The sequence below is a fragment of the Arvicola amphibius genome, chromosome 1 (assembly GCF_903992535.2).
Source record: "Arvicola amphibius chromosome 1, mArvAmp1.2, whole genome shotgun sequence".
Taxonomy (NCBI): domain Eukaryota; kingdom Metazoa; phylum Chordata; class Mammalia; order Rodentia; family Cricetidae; genus Arvicola; species Arvicola amphibius.
This window is the reverse complement of record NC_052047.1, coordinates 84162073-84180983: the sequence shown is the minus strand read 5'-3', so window position 1 is coordinate 84180983 and position 18911 is coordinate 84162073. Positions and strand designations below refer to the sequence as shown.

Below are 18911 nucleotides of genomic sequence, written 5' to 3'. Positions count from 1 at the left end.
GTGTCTGTTGTAATATTTCCCTGTTAATTTCTGATTCTGTCAATTTGGGTCATTTCTTTCTTTCTTTTGGTTGCTGGGCCAAGGATCTGTCATGCTTGCTAATCTTCTCAAAGAGCCAGCTCTTAGATTCCTCTATGCTTGTGCTGTTTTCTTTATCCTATTTCATCAATTTCTGCACTTTTTTTTTATTATTTCTTGCTATCTACTAGATTTAGACTTGGTTTGTTATTGTTTTTCCAATCCAGTACTTGTTCAGTTCGCAAGGTTGGATATCTCAACTGGTCTTCAATATACACTGGAATCCTGAATAAGTAGACTCTAATTTCAACAAAGGGATGGGCTTGCTAGCAAGGCAGGAGCAAGCAGGCAGAGAGGGAAAGAGAGTGAGAGAGCTTGCTTCCTTCTTCTATGTCCTTATATAGGCTTCCAGCAGAAGGCCTGGTCCAATGGAGATGTGTATTAAAGGCATTTTTTTCCCCAAAGATTAGAAGTGGATATTCCTACTTCAAATTAAGCAAAAATCCCTCATAGATGTGCCACTCCATTTTGGAGTTTTAGTTAATTCCAGGTATAGTCAGGTTGACAACCAAGAATAGCTATCACAAGTCCACCCCTTGTCAACTTGACACAATCAAATCTCCTTATGTCATGATTAATTTCCAAATGAAAAAAATAACCAGATCATAATAAATGCTTAAACATGACATAACTACCTCATTTACAATCACAAATGCATTATATATTTAACCAGGTCACAATTAGGCATAACATGATATAACTATCCCTGGTACAACTGCAAGTGCATTATAAATTTAGGTGGCCGTGTCCCTCAAGGGACATTTTTTTAGTATCTCAAAATTACATATGATAACCATTAATATTCTCTTAATTAATGTTACGACATATGATAAGGAAATTGAGGAAAGAAAGCAAAAATATCTGTATAAACTCATTGTTAATAAAATAGAACGGAAATGTTCATGTCAACTGTAATACTCATTTCTGTAACTGGTCATGTGGCCTTAGATGGTGTTTAGAACTATCTTCTTCTACTAACCATTCTATTCTTCTTCCACCCTCAGCAAGCACCTCAGATGATCATGGCTCTTTTCCTGGAGGAGTGACCCATACCTTCATTTCTGATGGGCCTGTGCCCTTTGGCATCATGCTAAGATTAGGCAATTGTAGTGTTCTATTGACTTTAATCTCAGGACATGGTAGCACCAAAAGACATCCTAAAGGATCTCCTGCATTCCAGACATAATCTCTCTTACTTCTATTATGGAGAAGCAATGCAATTTCCCCATGATAATTTGGATCAATCATCCTTCCTAATACTGTTATGCCTTTCTTAGCCTTTTGATGTTAAGGCATCATAAGGTCAAAGTGGCTGAGGGAAGTCTGAGCTTCCAGTTCAATGGAATGTTTGTTGTGGCTCCTAGCAGGAACACTCCTCCCTCTGGAACCAAAACCTTCTAGGCCAGCAGAACTTAAGGTCACAGGAATAGGAAGCAAAAATTTTATTTGTGTGTCACTATCGGTGAAAATAAATGGAATCCCCCCCTTTTTACCCTGATTTCTGGACCTGTGGGTTGTGGCTACCATATTTTGGATGGCAATTCAAAGCATATAATGCCTTCTGGAGAACCCTGCCCTAGCCCTTCAGGCTGCTGTCACCTACTTGGCACTGTAACTGTGTTTTCAAAAGGCCATTCTATCTTTCTATCAGGCCAGCTGCTTCAGGTAGGTGGGGAACATAGTAAAACCAATGGATTCCATGGTCATGGGCTCACTGTTGCACTTTTTTGGCTGTGAAGTGAGTTCCTTGGTGAAGCAACACACTGTGTAATACCACGATGGTGGATAAGGCATTCTTTAAGTCCACAATAGTAGTTTTGGCAGAAGCATTACACATAAGAAAAGCAAATCCATGAGAGAATAAGTGTCTACCCTAGTACAGACAAAGCATTGTCCTATCCATGGGGGAAGTGGTCCAGTGTAGTCAACCTGCCACCAGGATGCTAGCTGGTTACCCTGGGTAATGGTGCCATATCTAGGGTTCAGTATTGATCTCTGCTGTTGTCAGATATGGCACTCAGTGACAGTTATAGCCAGGTCAGCCTTGGTGATCAGATGTCCATGTTTTCTTGCACATACATGGACACTTCATTCATGAACCCATTGGGCAATGACAGAAATGGCTGAGGGAATAGAATGATTATCCACAGAATGGGTCATCCTATCTACTTGATTATTAAAAACTCCTTAGATGAAGTTACTTTTTGATGAGTGTTTATATGGGAGTGAGGATCATTACAACCTTCACCCTTTAAGAGAGATATATCCACATATTTCTTCTGCAGATCTCTCTTTCACCAATTCTCTGAATTCTAGCCAATCATGCCTACAGTCCATGAATCAATGAACAATTGTGCATGTTGCCACTTCTACTTCTAAACAAAATGTATAACTGTAAATGGAGACTGCACTTTAGTTTCTCAGCCACCCAGACCCAAATAATCACACAAACTATATTAATCATAACACTGTTTGGCCAATGACTCAAGTATATTCCTAGCCAGCTCTTATATTTTAAATTAACCATTTCTATTTATGTGTGTATTGCCACAAGGCTGTGGCTTACCATTTTTCTCCTTCAGCAGCTACATGGCATCTGCCCAACTCTGCCTTCTTTCTCCTTGCATTCAATTTAGTTTTCCTGCTACCTATATTCTTCCCTGTCATAGGTCACAACATCTTCTTTATTAACCAGTTATAATAAAACATATTCACAGCATACAATGGGGAATCCCACATCATCTCCCTTTTCTGCCTAAATAAAAAGAAAGGTTTTAACTTTAACATAGTAAAATTACATATAACAAACAGTTATCAAGCAAGAATTATAGTTACAATATTTCTTTGTTAGTATAAAATTTCATATCTAATTTCTTTTATCATAAATAAGGAAAACTATAATTATAACTATCTAGTCTTCAACCCCATCAAAAACCCCAGAGGATATAATAGTACCTAAGTAATAACAAGAAGTGTATTGTAAGCAACCTCCAGAACTCTAGAATTAACAGAGACATCTCTATGCCTGGACAGTCATCCAAAGTTCTTCTGTAATACTGGGGCATCCATCTTCATTCTCCAGGCCCATAGTTTCTGGTAGACTTTTCCATGGAGCAGGAAACTTGAAAGACTGTTTAGCCTATATTGGCAGTTCGTTAGTTACTTTCTTCAGTGTCCTGCAGAATATCTGGCAGACTCTTTCATGAAGCAGGAACCCTGAAGGACTGTTTCACCTTCTTTTTTTTCTCATTTTTTATTAAAGATTTCCATCTCCTCCCCTCCTCCTCCCCCTTTCCTCCCCTCCCTTCCACCCATACCCCCACTCCTTCACTCTCCAGGTCAAAGAACCATCAGGGTTCCCTTCACTATGTTAAGTCCAAGGTCCTCCCAACTCCCCCTAAGTCCAGGAAGGTGAGCAACCAAGCTGACAAGGCTCACAGTGAGCCCGTCCATGCTGAAGAGTCCAAGCCCGTCGGTGTTGTCCTTGGTTTCTCAGTCCTCCTCCACCGTAAGCCACATTCAGAGAGTCTGGTTTGGTCGCCTGTTCCTTCAGTCCCATTCCAACTGGACTTGGTGGTCTTCCGTTAGATCTGTCCCACTGTCTCAATGGGTGAACACACCCCCTCATGGTCCTGACTTCCTTGCTCATGATCTCCCTCCTTTTGCTCCTCATCAGGTCCTTGGGAGCTCAGTCCGGTGCTCCAATGTGGGGCTCTGTCATTTTCTCCATCCAACGCCAGGTAAAGGTTCTATGGTGATATGCAAGATATTGATGAGTGTGGCAATAGGATCTGGACATTTATAGCTCCCTCTCCTCAGCTGCCCAAGGAACTAGCCTAGGGCATCTTCCTGGACACCTGGGAACCCCTCTAGAGTCAAGTCTCTGCCAACCCTAGAATGGCTCCCTTAATTAAGATATATAATTCCTTGTTCCCATATCCACCCTTCCTATATCCCAACCATCCTATTCCCCCAAGGTCTTCCCATCCTCCACTTCACACTTTTCTCTCCCCATCCCCCATCCCACCCCACCCCCAAGTTCCCATTTTTTGTCCAGCAATCTTGTCTACTTCCAATATCCAGGAGGATAACTATATGTTTTTCTTTGGGTTCACCTTCTTATTTAGCTTCTCTAGGATCACGAATTATAGGCTCGATGTCCTTTATTTATGGCTAGAAACCAATTATGAGTGAGTACATCCCATGTTCATCTTTTTGGGTCTGGGTTACCTCACTCAGGATGGTGTTTTCTATTTCCATCCATTTGCCTGCAAAATTCAAGATGTCATTGTTTTTTACCGCCGAGTAGTACTCTAATATGTATATATTCCACACTTTCTTCATCCATTCTTCCACTGAAGGGCATCTAGGTTGTTTCCAGGTTCTGGCTATTACAAATGATGCTGCTATAAACATAGTTGAACAAATGCTTTTGTAATATGATTGGGCATCTCTTGGGTAAATTCCCAAGAGTGCGATTGCTGGGTCCTGGGGTAGGTTGATCCCGAATTTCCTGAGAAACTGCCACACTGCTTTCCAAAGTGGTTGTACAAGTGTGCATTCCCACCAGCAATGGATGAGTGTACCCCTTACTCCACAACCTCTCCAGCAAAGGCTATTATTGGTGTTTTTGATTTTAGCCAATCTGACAGGAGTAAGATGGTATCTCAACGTTGTTTTGATTTTCATTTCCCTGATTGCTAAGGAGGTTGAGCATGCCCTTAAGTGTCTTTTGGCCATTCGAACTTCTTCTGTTGAGAATTCTCTGTTCAGTTCAGTGCCCCATTTTTTAATTGGGTTAATTAGCATTTTACCGTCTAGTCTCTTGAGTTCCTTATATATTTTGGAGCTCAGACCTTTGTCTGTTGCAGGGTTGGTGAAGATCTTTTCCCAGTCAGTAGGCTGCCTTTTTGTCTTAGTGACAGTGTCCTTTGCTTTACAGAAGCTGCTCAGCTTCAGGAGGTCCCATTTATTCAATGTTGCCCTTAATGTCTGTGCAGCTGGGGCTATACGTAGGAAGTGGTCTCCTGTGCCCAAATGTTGTAGAGTACTTCCCACTTTCTCCTCTAACAGGTTCAGTGTGTTCAGATTGATATTGAGGTCTTTAATCCATTTGGACTTGAGTTTTGTGCATGGTGATATATATGGATCTACTTTCATTCTTCTACACGTTGACATCCAGTTATGCTAGCACCATTTGTTGAAGATGCTTTCTTTCTTTCATTGTGTACTTTTAGCTCCTTTATTGAAAATTAGGTGTTCATAGGTTTGTGGGTTAAGATCCGGGTCTTCTATTCGATTCCATTGGTCGACTTCTCTGTTTTTATGCCAGTACCAAGCTGTTTTCAATACTGTAGCTCTGTAATAGAGTTTGAAGTCAGGGATGGTAATGCCTCCAGAAGTTCCTTTATTGTATAAGATTGTTTTGGCTATCCTGGGTTTCTTGTTCTTCCATATAAAGTTGATTATTGTCCTCTCAATGTCTGTGAAGAATTTTGATGGGACCTTTAAAGGGATTGCATTGAATCTATAGATTGCCTTTGGTAGAATTGCCATTTTTACTATGTTGATCCTCCCAATCCAAGAGCAAGGGAGATCCTTCCATTTTCTGGTATCCTCTTCAATTTCTTTCTTCAAAGACTTAAAGTTCTTGTCAAATAGATCTTTCACTTCCTTGGTTAGAGTTACCCCAAGATATTTTATGGTATTTGTGGCTATCGTGAAAGGTGACGCTTCTCTGATTTCCTTCTCTGCTTCCTTATCCTTTGTATATAGGAGGGCGACTGATTTTTTGGAGTTGATCTTGTATCCGGCTACATTACTAAAGGAATTTATCAGCTGTAAGACTTCTTTGGTGGAGTTTTTCAGGTCACTTATCATATCATCTGCAAATAACGAAAGTTTAACTTCTTCCTTTCCAATTCGAATCCCCTTGATTCCCTTGTGTTGTCTTATTGCTATTGCTAGAACTTCAAGCACTATATTGAAGAGATAAGGAGAGAGTGGACAGCTGTTGTGTTCCTGAATTTAGTGGGATGGCCTTGAGTTTCTCTCCATTTAATTTGATGTTAGCTGTCGGCTTGCTGTAAATAGCCTTTATTATATTTAGGAATAACCCTTGTATCCCTAAGCTTTCCAAGACCTTTATCATAAAGGGGTGTTGAATTTTGTCAAATGGTTTTTCAGCATCTATTGAGATAATCATATGGTTTTTATCCTTCAGTTTATTTATATGATGGATTACATTGATAGATTTTCTTTTGTTGAACCAGCCCTGCATCTCTGGGATGAAGCCTACTTGATCATAGTGGATAATTTTTCTAATGTGTTCTTGGATTCTGTTTGCCAGTATTTTATTGAGAATTTTTGCATCGATGTTCATGAGTGAGATTGGCCTGTAATTCTCTTTCTTGGTTGAGTCTTTGTGTGGTTTAGGTATCAGGGTAGCTGTAGCTTCATAAAAGGAATTTGCCAATGACTGTTCTGTTTCTATATTATGAAATACCTTAAGGAGTATAGGTATTAGGTCTTCTTGGAAGTTCTGGTAGAATTCTGCATTGAAACCATCTGGTCCTGGGCTTTTTTTGGTAGGGAGGTTTCTGATAACAGTTTCTAATTCTTCGCGACTAACAGGACTATTTAGATTGTTCACCTGGTCCTGGTTTAACTTTGGTATATGGTACTTATCTAAAAAAGTGTCCATTTCTTTTACATTTTCCAATTTTGAGACATATGGGCTTTTGTAGTAAGATCTAATGATTCTCTGAATTTCCTCTGTGTCTGTGGTTATGTCCCCCTTTTCATTTCTAATCTTATTAATTTGTTTGTTCTCTCTCTGCCATTTGATTAGTTTGGCTAGGGGTTTGTCAATCTTGTTGATTTTCTCCAAGAACCAGCTTCTTGTTTCATTGATTCTTTGGATTGTTTTCTGTGTTTCTATTTTGTTGATTTCGGCCCTCAGTTTGATAATTTCCAGTCTTCTACTCCTCCTAGGTGAATCTGCTTCTTTCTTTTCTAGAGCTTTCAGGTGTGCTGTTAAGTCTCCAATGTGTGCTTTCTCCGTTATTTTTTTTAAGTGGGCACTTAGTGCTATGAATTTTCCCCTTAGCACTGCTTTCATAGTGTCCCATAGGTTGGAGTATGTTGTGTCTTTATTTTCATTAAATTCAAGGAAGACTTTAATTTCTTTCTTGACCCAGGTGTGGGTCAGTAGTTGACTGTTCAGTTTCCATGAGTTTGTAGGCTTTCTGGGGGTAGCATTGTTGTTGAATTCTAATTTTAATCCATGGTGATCCGATAGGATGCAGGTGGTTATTAATATGTTTTTGTAACTGTGGAAGTTTGCTTTGTTACCGAGTATGTGGTCAATTTTCGAAAAGGTTCCATGAGCCGCAGAGAAGAAGGTATATTCTTTCCTATTTGGGTGGAATGTTCTATAGATGTCTGTTAAGTCCATTTGGTTCATTACCTCCATTAAGTCTCTTAATTCTCTGTTAGGTTTCTGTCTGATTGACCTGTCCATTGGTGAGAGAGGAGTGTTGAAGTCTCCCACTATCAGTGTGTTTGGTTTGATTGCTGCCTTGAGTTCTAGTAATGTTTCTTTTACGTAAGTGGGTGCTTTTATATTAGGGGCATAGATATTCAGGATTGAGTCTTCATTCTGATGGATTTTTCCTGTAATGAGTATAAAGTATCCCTTTCCATCTCTTCTGATTGATTTTAGTTTAAAGTCAACTTTGTTAGAAATTAGTATGGCCACACCGGCTTGTTTCTTAGGACCATTTGCTTGATAAACCTTTTCCCAACCCTTTACTCTGAGTAGATGTCTGTCTTTGTGGTTGAGGTGTGTTTCTTGTAAACAGCAGAATGTTGGATCCTGTTTTCGTATCCAATCTCTTAGCCTGTGCCTTTTTATAGGTGAATTGAGTCCATTGATATTAAGTGATATTAATGACCAGTGGTTGTTAACTCCGGTTGTCATTTTTTATTTGGTAGTAGAGATTGTGTGTTTCCTTTCTTTGAGATATGCTGGTGAATGGTTGCTAGATGTCTGAGTTATTTTGGGCAATGCTGGACTCCTTTGTTTGTGAATTTCCTTCTATTAATTTCTGTAAGGCTGGATTTGTGGCTACGTATTGTTTAAATTTGTTTTTATCTTGGAATATTTTGTTTTCTCCATTTATAGTGAATGAAAGCTTGGCTGGGTATAGTAATCTGGGCTTGCATCCATGGTCTCTTAGTTTCTGCAAAACATCTATCCAGGACCTTCTGGCTTTCATGGTTTCCATAGAGAAGTCAGGTGTTAGTCTGATAGGTTTACCTTTATAAGTTACTTGACCTTTTTCCTTTGCAGCTCTTAATAGTCTTTCTTTATTCTGTATGTTTTGTGTTTTGATTATAATATGGCGAGGGGATGATTTTTTTTTGATCCAGTCTATTTGGTGTTCTGTAAGCTTCTTGAACCTTAATAGGAATATCTTTCTTTAGGTTTGGGAAGTTTTCTTCTATAATTTTATTAAATATAATTTCTGGACCATTGAGCTGTAATTCTTCTCCTTCTTCTATGCCTATTATTCTTAGGTTTGGCCTTTTTATTGTGTCTCAGATTTCCTGAATGTTTTGTGATGAGAATTTGTTGGATTTGCTGCTTTCTTTGATCAGTGCATTTATTTTCTCTATGGTATCTTCAGAATCTGAGATTCTTTCTTCTATCTCTTGTATTCTGTTGGTTATGCTTGTTTCTGTAGTCTCTGTTCGTTTACATAGATTTTCCATATCCAGCTGGCCCTTGGTTTGTGTTTTGTTCCTTGCCTCCATTTCAGTTTTCAAGTCTTGCACTGTTTCCATTATCTGTTCGATTGTTTTTTCTTGGTTTCCTAGGATATCGTTTATGGATTTACTGAATTCTTTAAACTTTTTGTTATTCCTCTCATCCATTTCTTTAAGGGAGTTTTTCACCTCCTGTTTAAGGGACTCTATTACTTTCATAAAGTCAATTTTTTCTACTTCTTCTTGATTAGTGTGTTCAAGTCCTCCTGTTGTAAGTTCGCTGGGTTCTGGTGCGTTCATGTTGTTTTTCAAGTTGTTGGAGGAATTCTTGCATTGGCGCCTGCCTATTTCTTCCTCTGAATAATCCCCTTTGGGTCTTCTTTTAGAAGTTCAATTCACCCCAATGAATTCAATTCACTCACCCCAATGAATGATGGATCTTCTGGTAGACAGTCAGGTCTCCTTGCTGGCCAAGCAGCTCGCTGACAAAGGGCTTACCTTGCTGCAGGCAGACTATTGAAGCAGGGGACCTCCCACTGGTCTGGGTGCACTCAATTCCCGGTCCTGGTGCCCAAACAGGCTGAGCTGTGGGATTTTGTGGCCCCAAAGATAGGAGGATCCTGTTTCACCTTCTTTAGGCAAGTTCAACAGTCATTTTTCTGTGGGTCCTAAATGTCCAGTTTATACAACATATTGTCAAGCATTTCAGACAAGAGCAGTTTCTTACCCAAATGGCTAGCTGTGCCACACTGAAGGCAAATTCTATAACGAGTTTCTTTGATGCCCATCAACTTCTCTGAAGTAATCAATGCTTCTGGAAGCAGACAAGTCTCACTGTTGAGACAAATCTAAGTTCTTAAAACCTATTAAATGCTATATTCTGTAGGTCTTTGAAGTGTTGAAGATTGTCTATCTAATTGAAATATATCTCTGTACATTTAGAAAACCTAGCTAACATGACTACAAGTTTGACTATTATAAATGACTATTCATTTGTAATTTTTAATTATACATTAAATTTTTAAATGAACTGTATAAACATAATACCTTAAATACGACTATACATATAACAAAATTGACCTTAAATTTGTATTAATAAATCAAAGTCCTTATCAGTGTATACATTTTTGTATCATACCCCTTTAAATGAAAACAAATATTTATAAGCAATCATTTGGGGAATTTGGGTGTAGTTTTCTCCAAACTACTTTCTGATATTTGTTGGGCAAAATATTTTTAGGGTTCATAGAGACCTTTCAGGAGTTCTTGTTCTATCAAACCACATTAGCCTGGAAGGAACACACAGGTTCTCAACTTATGTGGAAACAAAAGCAGAACCTCTTTTCTAAAGTAACATATTCTTAGACTCAAATTTTGAAGCCAAGATACCTTTAAAATATATATATGTTGATTTAGCTTAGCAGCCCCCAGAATCAAATGTTTTTCAACAGTTGATTCATTAACCATCAAAAAAAATTTTAAAAAAAACCATAATAATATACATAATCCAGATTCTTTTCATATAGTTCATCTTTATGTGTGGCTTTTTTATTCTATTACTTTTTTTTTTTTTTTGGTTTTTCGAGACAGGGTTTCCCTGTAGTTTCTAGAGCCTGTCCTGGAACTAGCTCTTGTAGACCAGGCTGGCCTCGAACTCAGAGATCCACCTGCCTCTGCCTCCCGAGTGCTGGGATTAAAGGCGTGCGCCACCACCGCCCGGCTTATTCTATTACTTTTTAATATTTATTTTATTATCTTTACCCCTTTAATCTATGACTATCTATGTTCTTTCTTTTCTCTCTCTCCTAAGCCCATGTACATTTATCCAACACTGTAACCCATTTAGAGGGTTTTTTGTCTGAATCTGTCTTTACTGTGTATCTGTAATGCTTTTTTGACAAGGACCAATTTTTAAAATGGTAAGTTGTGTAGTTGTTGTGGTGCTAGATGCTGATTCCACTTCTTTTGGTCTTTCAATATGGCAGAGGTATGTTTACCACCAGCTTTGAGAGCCACATTCTCCAGAGACAAAGGGGCTGTATGTCAACATTAAGCAACTTGCAGCATGCTGCTCACAAACCCCATAAGTGCTCCATAGCATGACCTCCTGAAAGAGTCATAGCTATTCTTGCCACCAGCAAGAACCAGAAAGCAGTCTCTTAAAGGAACAGTGTCTCTGCTAGCAGCCAGCAAACATAGCCTACCTGAAAAAAATGCGGCTATCAAGAAACTCCACTTGACTCCCATTTTTGTGGGTCTAGAAGCCCCCCCTTTTTTTTAAAGCTTTCTTAGGTTTTATATGGATGTACATTGCCCCAATTAAGCACCATTATGTAAACAGAGACTGTACTTTAGTTTCTCAGCTGCCCAGACCCCAATAATCACACAAAACTATATTAATTATAACACTGTTTGGCCAATGGCTCAAGGGTATTCCTAGTTATATCTTAAATTAACCCATTTCTATTAATCTGTGTATCTCCATGATGCTGTGGCTTACTGTTAAGATTCTGGTGTCTTTCTCCTTTGGCAACTACATAGCATCTGCCTGACTCTGCCTTCTTTCTCCTTTCAATTGGTTTAGTTTTTCTGCCTACCTATATTCTGCCCTGCCATAGGCAAAAGCCATTTCTTTATTAACCAATGGTAATGAAACATATTCACAGTATACAGATGGGGATCCCACATCATATAACATGTCTACTGCCTGAAGTTCTGCCCTCTGTAATGATTTCCCCTCATAGGTGTCTTTCAGGATTGTCCCAAAATGGGGTTGTTATAAATGCAGAAGTCCACTTTTGGGTGTTATCTGAGTAACATCTAGAATCATCAGCAAAAGCCAGGCAGTGGTGGCACATGGCTTTAATACCAACACTCAGGAGGCAGAGGCAGGTGGATCTCTGTGAGTTTGAGACCAGCCTGGTCTACAAGAGCTAGTTCCAGGACAGGCTCCAAAGCTACAGAGAAACCCTATCTCAAAAAAAAAAAAAAAAGAATCATCAGCAAAACAGACCCTAAACTTTTTTCCCACAGATAACCAATCACAGGGCACACCCCATGAGGCTATAGGTCATGCTTGTTAACAATATTGTAACAGGAGTAGGAACCATGTGCATTTGGGTAACTTCTTTATGTAACTTGCTTGTGCCTTCAGGATCTGCTCAGGCCTGATCTTGTACATACCACAGCCATTTGATAATATATTACTACTGTGCATGTCCTACTTCATGATTTGGTGGATCAGATAACACCCAGCTTATGATGAGCAGTTCAGGTTGCATGGTAGTCTGTTGGCCCATTGCCAAACATTCAGTTTCCACTAAGGCCCAATAGCAGACCAAGAGCTGTTATTCAAATGAAGAAGAGTTGTCTGCAGATGATGGTAGAGCCTTGTTCCAAATCCCAAAGATCTCTTCTGTGCTTCACCAATAGGGGATCTGCCAAAGACTCCAAACAGAATTCCTATCTGTCACTGACACCTCAAGTACCATTGGGTCTGCTGCATCAGATGGTCCATGTGGTAGAACAGCTTGCACAGCAGCCTGGACCTGTTGAAGAGCTTTCTCTTGTTCCAGGCCCCACAGAAAGCTAGTAGCATTCTGAGTCCCTTAGTATATGGACCAGAGTAACACTCCTAAGTGGAGAATGTGTTGTCCCCTGATTCCAAATAGGCCCACTAAACATTGTGCTTCTTTCTTGGTGGTAGGAGGGGCCAGGTGCAATAACTTACCCTCCACCTTAGAAGGAATAACTCTGCATGCCCCACACCACTTTTAACAATTTTGCTGAGGTAGAAGACCCTGGAATTTTGATAGGTTTTATTTCCCATTTTTGATGGGCATAGATGTTACTAAAAATTCCAAAGTGGTTGCTACCTCCTGTTCTTGGTCCAGTGAGCATAATGCCATCAGTATAGTGAATCAGTGTGATAGTATACGGAAGAGAAAGACAGTCCCTTCAAGTTAAGTTATGACAGAGGACTGGAGAATTAATATATCCTTGAAGTAAAACTGTAAAGGTGTACTGCTGGCTTTGCTAATGGAAAGCAACTTGCTTCAGGTGGTTGTTATGGACAAGTACTTAGAAAAAGGCATTTACCATACCATACCAATAGCTGCGTACCATGTACCAGATGTGTTAACCTGTTCAAGTAAGGACACAATGTCTGGTATGGCAACTTCAGTTGGGGTCACTATTGAGTTTCTGATAGTTGACTGTCATTCCCCACAATCCATCTGTCTTCTGCACTGGCCAGATAGGAGAGTGAAAGGGAGATATGGTGGAACCGCCACCCCTGTATCTGTCTGTCTTTCTGTCTTTCATTTTTTCGTTGTTTCTTTCTTTGTTTCTTTTTTTCTTTTTTTTTTTCTTTCTTTCTTTTTTTTTTTCGTTTTTCGAGACAGGATTTCCCTGTAGTTTCTAGAGCCTGTCCTGGAACTAGCTCTTGTAGACCAGGCTGGCCTCGAACTCAGAGATCTGCCTGCCTCTGCCTCCCGAGTGCTGGAATTAAAGGCGTGCGTCACCACCGCCTGGCCCCCTGTATCTTTCAAGTCCTTGATGTGGCAATTCATCTAGGGATGTGGTTCTGTGGTTTTTTTGTTTTTTTTTTTTTGGTTCTGTGTTTTTTTTATATTCATTATTTTCCCTGGCAGAAGCAGCTCTTCCATTTAGCCTTTCTAAGCATATTAATTCTCACTCCACAGGTCAGGGAACCAATGTGAAAATTCTTCCAACTTCTATCTATCCCAATGATACATTATGGAACTGCAGAAATAACCATGGGATGAGTTCAGGAATCCACTGGACCCACTGTGAGTTGGATTTCAGCCAAAACTCCATTAATTTCCTGGCCTCCAGAAGCCCTTTACTAACTGGAAGGTCACAGTGTTTCCTGGGGTCTCACAGAATCAGTGTCCATTCAGAACTTGTATCCAACAGACCCCAGAAAGTCTGTTGTTTCCTTTGCCCCAGTGTCAGTTGCCCTCATAGAAGGTTGTAGGTCCCTCTGGGGGAAGGACTGGAGAAAGGCTAACTAAAACTTTAAGGTGTCTTACCAGGTCCTTCCTCAGGGGAACCTGGCTGCCCCTTCATTCAAGGGGTTCTGAGTCTGCAAACTGGCTCAAGTCTGGAAACTGGTTCACTGGCCAAGATTCCCTTTGCCATGGTTCAATGGAGCCTTTCTTTCATTTGTATGAGATTGTTTTCTATTTATACAGCTCAAACAAAAATTCATTAGGCTTCTTATCTATTTCATGCCTTGAAATACCTTGGTTGAGTAGCCAGTACCTGCCAGCAGAAAATTCACTTTGCTTGTGCTGACTATTATGGATTAGGCTATTATAGACATTTCTCTATCTATACTTCCCATTATGATAACTACAATCACCTTACTTTTGGCAATTCAGTGTTGCCACCTGGGCCCTGCTACCTCAGAGCCCAGTCCAACCCATTGGCATTTCATTCAACTGAGCAGTAGTATCTCCATCCCTAAGGTATGTATGGCAACAACAAAACTCTTCAAATGTGCGGGGGCCCCATCACCATCTTGTGTCTTATTGGAGGAGTGAAGGGTGTGTCTTCTGGGCCTTCCCATTGTGAAGGTGCACCCACTGTAGCACTGCAATTTCCCCAAGCCTTAAAATTCCTTCATCAACACTAGGTCAAAGGATATCAGGCGTCTCCAACTTCTTTCAGAAGGCCATCTTTTGACAAATCCTTCAGTCAAGCATTCAAACATACTTTTTAATTTTTTTTTTTACTGTTTTTATTTTCTCCACTACTCTCCCTTCCTCTCCCTTCCCCTTCTACCTACTCCCATGGTACCCACACTCCCTGTTTACTCAGGAGATCTTGTCTTTTTCTACTTTCCATGTAGATTAGATTCATGTATGTCTCTCTTAGAGTCTTCATTATGTCTAAGTTCTCTGAGATTGTAAATTGTAGGCTGGTTTTTCTTTGCTTTATGTATAAAAACCACTTATGAGTGAGTACATATGATATTTGTCTTTATGGGTCTGGATTACCTCACTCAATATGATTTTTTCTAGACCCATCCATTTGCCCACAAATTTCAAGATGTTATTATTTTTTTCTGCTGTATAGTACTCCATTGTGTAAATGTACCACATTTTCCTTATCCATTCTTTGGTCGAGGGGCATTTAGGTTATTTCCAGGTTCTGACTATGACAAACAATGCTGCTATGAACATAGTTGAGCACATGTCCTTGTGGTATTATTAAGCATCTTTTGGGTATATACCCAAAAATGGTATTGCTGGTTCTTGAGGAAGGTTGTTTCCTAATTTTCTAAGAAATCGTCACACTGACATCCAAAGGGGCTGTACCAGCTTGTACTCAACCATCAATGCAGGAGTGTTTCCTTTACCCTACATCATCTCTAGCATAAGTTGTCATCAGTGTTTTTGATCTTGGCCATTCTTACAGGTGTCAGATGGAATCTCAGAGTTGTTTTGATTTGCATTTCTCTGATGGCTAAGGATGTTGAGCATTTTCTTCAGTGTCTTTCAGCCATTTTAGATTCCTCTGTTGAGAGTTCTCTGTTTAGGTCTGTACCCCATTTTTATTGGATTATTTCAAACAAACTTTTAACATTTTTTTATTAAACTGCAAGTTTCTAGGTCAAACATAGAATCTTCTCTCAGAGGGCCAATATCAATAAACTCAGCCTGATCCAGTTTTGTGTTCCTTCCACCATTATTCTACACCCTTAGAATTCATTCCCGCATATATTCCCCAGACTTCTACTTGAATGGATTAGCAAACTCATTAAGCTCTTTAGTAGAGCAGCACACCTGCTCACAGCCTACATTTTCTACCTTCCCTCTACAAGTCTGCTTTGCCTTATCTTTGGTTATAGGACTAGAGACAACTATTGATGAGCCCCGAGGGACATCAGTATTGTCTTGCCTGGCATTTTCTTCAGAGAAAGTCACTCCTGGTTTAGCAGAGGATGAAGGGTTAGTTTCTTTAGTTGGTGGTGAAAAGGGCAGTATTTCATGGGGAGTACGTCTGCTGAAGGTGTAGAGACTACTTCCTCACTGCAGATAAACCCTTGAAAATCTAAGGGTTCAAAGTTCTCACTGCAGTAGTGTCCTCCCACATATCCCCATCCCAAGGATCTTGTTCGTTACCCATCAGGGCCCTTGCTTTAACTGCTGACATCCTCTAAGGTTGGGGCTTCAATTTCAATGTAATTTTGCTAACCTTATAAAAGGGCTTCGGTTTGATTTTCCACAACTTGGGCTCTGTGGTGCTGCTGCTGGAGGGAGTTCTTTCCAGGGCACACTTTGAAACCTTTAGACCAGCAGCTCCCAACCTGTGGATCACAACCCCTTTTGGGGGTTGCATATCAGATAACCTGCATGCCATACATATTTATATTATAATTCATGACAAAAAATCACAGTTATGAACTAGAAATGAAATAAGTTAATGGTTGGGGATCATCACAACATGAAGAACTGTATTAAAGGGTCACAGCATTAGGAAGGTTGAGAACCACTATTTTCTTTTAAAGATTTATTTATGTATACAGTGTCTTGCCTAAATGCCAGAAGAGGGCACCAAATCTGATTACAGATGGTTGTGAACCTCCATGTGGTTGCTGGGAATTGAACTCAGGGCCTCTGGAAGAGCAGATAGTGCTCTTAACTGCTGAGCCATCTCTCCAGCCCGAGAACCACTATTCTAGACAGTTTATACACATCTGGAGCCAGTCAGTTTTATCCCTGAGTTTATCCTTGTCCTTCACTCTATTCTGAGAGGCTAGAAGTTGGTTCATGTTATGGAGCTCCTTCTTTTCCTTTGTCAGTTTATCTAGAGATTCTAGGAGCAACCAACCCTCAGCACCTTTCTTATTTTTCCCAAAATTCCCAAATGTTTTATACAAGAAATAAGCAAATCTGTTGCCTCTGACAATTGGTGAATCAGGGTAATCAATGCGTTTGTCTCCTTAAATCTGTGACATAGTTCTCATCATGGGCTTACCGTGCCCTCCTAGCTTCTAGGATAGACTCTAGGTCGTGGCTTGTTGGAAAACATCTTCCAGATACCTAAATATTCATCCTTATATACCCGTTTCTCTAAAACCAACCACTTCTGGTACAAAAATCTGTATTAGTCAGGGCTCTCTAGTGGAACGGAACTCATTATATCTATATCTATCTATCTATCTATCTATCTATCTATCTATCTATCTATCATCTATCTATCATCTATATCTATCATCTATATCTATCTATCATCTATCTATCTATCAGTCTATCTATCTATCTATCTATCATCTATCTATCTATCTGATTTGTTCATATGTACATATATGCATATATAAAGGAAATTTATTAAAATGGCTTGCAGGTCTGTGGTTGAGCTAGTCCAACAACAGAAGGTCCACAGGTCCAGTAGTTGTTCATTCCACAAGCCTGGAGGTCTCAGCTGGTTCCTTAGGAAAAGCTGGAATCCTGAAGAAGTAGGCTCTGATGTCAGTGCAGGAATGGACTTGCCAGCTAGGGTGAGGGCAAGCAGGCCAAGAGCAAAACATTCCTTCTTCCATGTCCTTTATAAAGGCTTCCAGCAGAAGGCATTGGACACATTAGAGGTGAATCTGCCCACCTCAAAAGATCTGGATTAAAGCTAGGTCTTCCTACTTCAAATGATTTGATTAAGGGAAATCCCTCACAGGTGTGCTCAGCCACTTGGGTTTTTGTTAATTCCAGAAGTAGTCAGCTGAAAACCAAGAATAGCCATCACACATGGCATGCAGCCTAATATCTGATTCCTCTGTTGTTTTCCATGGATCTGTGTATCTGTTTCATGCCAAAACAATGTTTGTTTTTTATTATTATGATGACTCTAGAGGAACCTGAAATTAGTCACACCGATATCTCCAGCCATATTCTCTTTGTTCAAGATTGTTTTGGCTCCCTGGGGTCTTTTGGGCTCCCACATGAGTTTGAGGTTACCTTTGGAGGGCTGGACAAATGTCGCAGCAGTTAAGAGCACTGAATGTTCTTCCAAGTGACCCAGGCTCAATCCCTAGCACCTGCACGACCACTCACAACCATCTATCACTCCAGTTCTTGAGCTATGATACCCTGTTTTGGCCTCTGTGGACACCAGGCATGCATGTGATATACAGACATACATGCAGGCAAAATGCCCAGACATATAGATAATAATGGGATTTTTAATCGAATTGCATTTGGTAGGATGGCCATTTTCACAATATCAATTCTTCCAATCCTTGAGCATGGATGCCTCGGTATCTTTTAGTGCCTTCTTCTGTTTCTTTATCCAGTGTCTTCAAGTTCCCACTGTAGAGATCTTTCATGTTACGTTTACTCCACAGTATTTTTGAGACCATTGTGGATCGGATTGTCTCCTGTCATATAAAGTTTGATAATGTTCCTTTCTTTGTATTTTATGGAGTAGTTTGAGAAGCATTGGTATTAATTAGTCTTTGTAATTCTGGCTAATTTCAGTAAAGAATTCTTCTGGATCTGGCTTTCTTTAGTTGAAAGATTTTTAAATTATTGTTCCAACCTCACTGCTTGTTATAGATCTGTTTAAATTTTATCTTAGTTTAATTTTGGTATATTACATGCATCTAGGAATTTATTCATTTTAGATTTTATGATTTAGTGGGATATGTGTTTTTATGGCAACACTAATTATTTCTTTTATTTCATTGTTATCTGTTGTAATGATTCCCTTTTACATCTAATTTTATTAATTTGTTTCTGTCTTTGTTTAGTTTGGCCCTACAGTTGGTCAATTTGTATGCCTTTTCAAAAAGCCAATGCTTTGTTTAATTTATCCTTTGCATTATTTGTTTCCATTTTATTACTTTCTACCCCAATATTAATGTTTTCTTTCATTTACTGAACTGTGATTTGGAGTTTATTTTTCCAGATCCTTAAGGTGAATCATTAAATTATTTGAGGTTTCTCAGTGAGACACTTAGGGCTTTAAACCTCCCTCTTGGAACAGCTTTCCTTGTATCTCATAGATTTTGGTAAGTTGAATTTTCATTTACATTTGATTCT

At 39.5% G+C, this 18911-nt stretch overlaps 1 pseudogene; it reads right to left on the bottom strand.

Annotated features, from left to right (window-relative positions):
• Positions 1 to 996: 996 nt before the first annotated feature.
• Positions 997 to 16215, bottom strand: LOC121677208 (annotated as a pseudogene).
• Positions 16216 to 18911: the final 2696 nt, after the last annotated feature.